Here is a 5,519-nt window from a genome sequence, read left to right as displayed (position 1 = left end):
TATTTATCCACTGATATATTGACAGGTACCTAGGCTGTTTCTACAACTTAGCTATTATAAATTATGCTGCTATAAGTATGGGTATGCATGCATCACTATAGAATATAATCTTAAATTTTTTCAGGAATGTAGCAAAGAGTGGTACAGCTGGGCCACGTGGTCTTTCTATTTTTAACAGTTAAGGAATATGCACACTGATTTCTACAATACTTGCACTAGCTTACAACTATTATTCCACCAACAATATATGAGGGCTTCTTTTCCCCTGCATCCTTGTCAGCATTCATTATTTTCGTATTTATCATGATAGTCATTCCAATTGGCATGAGATGTAATTTTAATGAAGTTTTCATTTGCATTTCTCTGATTGCTAGAGAGGTTGAACATATTTTCATATATTTTTTGGCCATTTAAACTTCTTCCTTTGAGAGGTATTTACTCAGTTAATTTGCCTTTTTTTTCTTTTTCTCTTTTTGAGACAGGGTTTCATTATGCACTTCAGGCTTGCCTCGAACTCACTATGTAGCCCAGGCTGGCCTCTAACTCACAGGGATCTCCTGCAACAGCCTCCTAAATGCTGAGATTATAGGCATGAGCCACCATGCCTGGCTACATTTGCCTTTTTTTAAAATTTTATTTCTTATTTTATGTATTTGGTACAGGGCCTCATTATGCAGCTTGGACTCGTAGTGATTCTCCTGTTTCAGCCTCCCCAGCCCTAGGATTAAAAGGCATGCTCCACCATGCCCAGTCTTGGTGGTGGGCTCAGCACACCTGGGTGGGGCCAGCATGGCATATGGTACCAGAGTAGAACCCAGGTCCTTGTGTTTGCCTAGGCAGGTGCTTAGACCGCTGATCTCCACAGTCCCATTTGCCTATTTTTTCAAAAGAAACATTAGATTCATTTATGGTGGTCAATTTTAATAATTCTCTAGATATTCTAGATATTAATGCTCTATCAGAAGAATAGGTTTCAAGGATTCTCTCTCATTCAGTGAGTTGTCTCTTTACTCTGTAGTTCCCCTGGATGTGCTGGACACCATTTCCTGTGCTTTTAGAGTCCTGTTCAAGAAGTCTTTGCCCTGTCTATGGTGTCAAGTGTTTCCTCTGTGCTGTCTTCCAATAGGTTCCACAGTTCTTGTTTTGTCTCTAGGTTTTGATCCCTTTTGGCTTCATATTAGTACAGGGTGAGAGAAAGGGACCTAGTTTCCATCTTCTACTTGGGGATATCCGGTTTCCCACCACCATTTGTCAGATTGTCTTTTCTCCAGGATATGTTGTTTTTGGTCCCTTTGTCAAAAAACAGGTAGCTGTGGGTACTTGGTTTGTTTGCATGCCTTCTACTTCACTGGTTTGTATGTGTTTTTTGTGCGAGTAGTAAACTATCTTTTGTTCTATAGCTTAACAGTACAGCTTGAAGTCCACTATAATGATACTCCAGTGCTGCTCTTTCTGCTCAGGGTTGATTTGGCTATTCTGGGTCTCTTTATTTTTTTATTTTATTTTTTTAATAAATTGCAAATTGAAAATAAATTATTTACAAACGTAAATGAATATAACAATAAAAATTGTCCAAAATAAAAATGAAGAAAGAATTTATAGATCAGTCATAATAGCTCACTGTATCAAAACCAAGAAACTTATATTCATATAATTAGAATTCTTAAAGTGGAAAGGAGTAGGTAATAAATATTTAAATATTTAAAATTTTTGAATTTAGTACAACTTATAGTAACATATTTCCAAGAAAAATGAACCTTTAGCACAAGAAATTTAAATAAAATCATACCAAGATACACAAAAATGAAATTGTCCAAAACTTATTGTAAAGAAAAAAAATCATTAAAGCATATACATAAAAAATATTAGCTATGGAAGAACAAAAATAGCACCTTATTCCACATTACAAAGAAAAAAAAAGGACCAAGTGTGTAAGAAACTAGACTAATTAAAGGACTGAAAGAAAAGATCTGTCCTCTTTGAATTTTATACTTAGCAAACATACCTTTGAAAACTAAAAGTAAGATTTTCTAGTTATACAAACTTGAAATATTTTAATACCTGCAGAAGTAGCATATAGGAAATAACAAAGAGCATAATTCAAAAGGCAAGAGAAGTTGCAGTATGCTCCTGGATGAACAATAAAGAGCTCTCAATATGATAGTTATGCAGGACTATATAAAAGATATATTAGATGAACACTTATTTAAAGGTCATTGCAGATTTCTATGAAACAGTACCAATCTTATGTTGGGTTATGCATGTATTTTTTTATATATGTGTGCATATGTGTGTATAAAAGACAGGGAAGAAGTAATATAAAGTCAACAGAAAATGGGAATATACTTTTTAAAGTTCTAATACTAGGAGAAGATATCATACGATGTCTTTTAAATAAATTGTAAGTCAAAGATATAGTATAAATCTTAGAACAAAAATTAAGATTAAGCAATATTCAGAAAATTCTGGGTCTCTTTTGATTACAAATTAAATTCAAGATTCTCTTGGTATTCTAATAGGGATTTCATTGAATCTACAGATGCTTCTGGGAATATAGCCATTTTAACAATATTAATTCTGGACATTGAAGAACAGGGGGATGCCCTTGCATTTTCTAATGCCCTCTTCAATCTCTTCCTTCAGAATTCTGCAATTTTTCTTTCTCTTTAATTTTAATTTTTTTAATATTGAGAATCAAACTCAGGACTTTGAGTTTACGAGACATGTTCTATGCCACTGAACTATCTTCCCTGGCTGTAATTTTTATTACAGTCTTTTACTTTCTTAGTTAGGTTGATTCCTAGGTATTTAATTGTTTGTATGTGTGATTGGAAGTGTTTTCTTGATTTCTTTCTTGGTGGGTTTGTTATTGGTGTATAGAAACACAACTGGAGCCAGGTGTGATAGTGCATGTCTGTAATCCCAGCACTCAGAAGGCTGAAGTAGGAGTATCTGTTAGTTTGAGGCCAGCCTGGGCTACATAGTGAGTTCAAAGTCAGCCTTGGTCATGATGCAAGATATCATTTCCCTGCCCCCCTTTCAGTGTAGCACTTGGGGTTGAACCCAGGGCATTCATATTAAACTACATCCCCAGCCCTTTAAGTTTTGAGATAGGTAGGTGTGGTGGCACATGCTTGTAATCTCAGTACTCAGGGGGCTGTGGCAGGAGGATCACTGTGAGTTCACGGTCACCATGTACATAAGTAAGTTCAAGACCAACCTGCACTACATAGTGAGATCCTGTTTCCAAAAAACCAAAACAAATTTCTTTTTTTTTCCAAAACAAATTTTTAAATTAAAAAAATAATAAATTTTGAGGTACAGTCTCTCTATGTTGCTAAATTGCCCAGGTTGGGCTCAAACTCAGTCCTCCTGCCTCAGCATCCCAGAGTGCTGGGGTTACAGATTAAACCACTGCACCTGCTCTGACAATTCTTTGGTCTCCACAGGAACTTTACACCATTTATTGTACCACCTTCTTACTGTGTGTCACTGCTTCTTTTGCTACCCAGCATAAACTCCAAGGTCAGTAATTAAAATAAGTCCCTTACATATACTCTCAAATCCTACTTACTTTCTCCTCCTTTGGTTTGAAGTCCTTGGTTGACCACAGCCCAGCTTACATATAGTTTTCTCTATCTACTTCATACCTGCACTCTGACAGCTGAATATGCCTTTAGGAAAAACACACATTTTGAACTTGCTGACTGGTCTCAATGTAAATAATCATTAACCTCCAATGGCTCTAGAATGCTGCTTGGCAAACACACTATCTATTTCTCCATTCAGTCTGACCTCCTAGACTATTCTATTTCTTATCCAGCTTCCTCAAATCTTTGAGACCTTCTCTTCTATGTTCATTTTTGGCTGATAATTTAGCCCTTTATTACATGAAAGGAACCTCCCTCGCCTAATCTATCTGTATCTGTACCTATACCTTCTACTTTTCCTTTGTTACCTATGGATGAATTGTCTGGCTCTCACTGAATGTCAGCCTCTTGGTAATATACATTAGATCCCAACATTGCAACTGGCCTCTGTCTCTGTCTCTCTTTCTCTCTCCTCTTCCCTTCCTCCTTATCTCCTTCCCTTTCTCCCCTTTCCTCCTCTATTACTTTTTCCTTCTCTAACATGATTTCCCTTTAATTAAAAAATAATAAGAAGCAATTATCTCATAGCCACTCCCTTTGCCACTCTTTACAGCAAAATTCCTTCTTTAAAAAAGTATATAGGGGCTGGAGAGATGGCTCAGTGGTCTAAAGCACCTACTTGGAACAAGCTTGGCAAAGCACAGGGACCGCGGTTCGATTCCCCCAGCACCACATGCCAGCTGGCCCCGCCCCCTGGTGGGCTGAGCTGGACACACACACACACACACAATAAATAAATGTAAAAATAAATAAATAAATAAACAATAAAAAAGTATATAAATTTACTGCCACTAATTTCCTTCTCTGCCAAAGCTCTCTAAATCTGGGTTGTGTTCCTCCTTTCCCATCAAAGCTACTCTCATCAGAATCATCCAAAATCTCCTTGTTGTTATAACTAATGATCAATTTTCAGTCCTTGTCTTTCTTGAGCTATCAGCAACATTTAAAACTTCTGGTTACTTTCTTTGAAATAGTATTTTCTTTTTTGGGGGTGGGGGGGACGGGATGGTACCGGGGATTGAACTCAGGACCTTGCACTTGCCAGGCAAGCGCTTCCTGCACTGAGCTATCTCTCCGGCCCTGCAACAGTATTTTCATATGGCTTCCAAGGCAGCCTGCTCTTCTGGTTTGCTTCCTACCTTTCTAATCACTTGTTCATCATTTTGAAGCTTCCTTATCTCTCCGACCTCAAAACATTGGACTGGACTAGAGTTTACTCCTTGGACTTCCTTTCTGGTCCCCATTCCTTTGATGGTCTCACCTGGTCTTACTGGCTTTAACATACCACATATGTGCTGATGACTAAATTTATAGCTCTGCTTTGACTTTGAACTCTGTCTCTGAATTCTAGTTCTTTATATACAACTACCTAGTTTATATTTCCACTTGGTCAGTCACAAGCTGATTTCCTCTTTTTCTTTTCTCTGCATTGCAGGGAATTGGAGATTGCAGTACCAATCTTCAGCATGTAGCGTATCTCACCAAGCATATTTCTTATGCATTGCCACTAGCCACACATTTTCCTTTGAATGTTAACTTAAATTTAACTAATATGAAATAGAATAGCTCCTTGTTTGGGGGCATGTGTGTGTGTGCGCGTGCGTGTGTGTGATTAGTAACCTGGACCATCTATTTTATATTTTTAAGTTTCAACTTGTTCAAATTTTTAAAGTGTGCTTTTATAGATAATATACTGTTAGTTTTACATTTTAAAATCTAGTCTGAGATCCAAACTGAATTTTTACTCTTTCATTGGTGGTTTTAATACTTGTAATTTTTTTTTTTTTTTTTTTGGCAGAACTGGAAATTGAACTCAGGCTCTTGCACTTGCCAGGCAAGCACTTATCCTACTGAGCTATCTCCCTATCC

Source organism: Octodon degus, unplaced genomic scaffold (assembly GCF_000260255.1).
Source record: "Octodon degus isolate 3935 unplaced genomic scaffold, OctDeg1.0 scaffold00093, whole genome shotgun sequence".
NCBI lineage: Eukaryota > Metazoa > Chordata > Mammalia > Rodentia > Octodontidae > Octodon > Octodon degus.
This window is presented reverse-complemented; position numbering follows the sequence as displayed.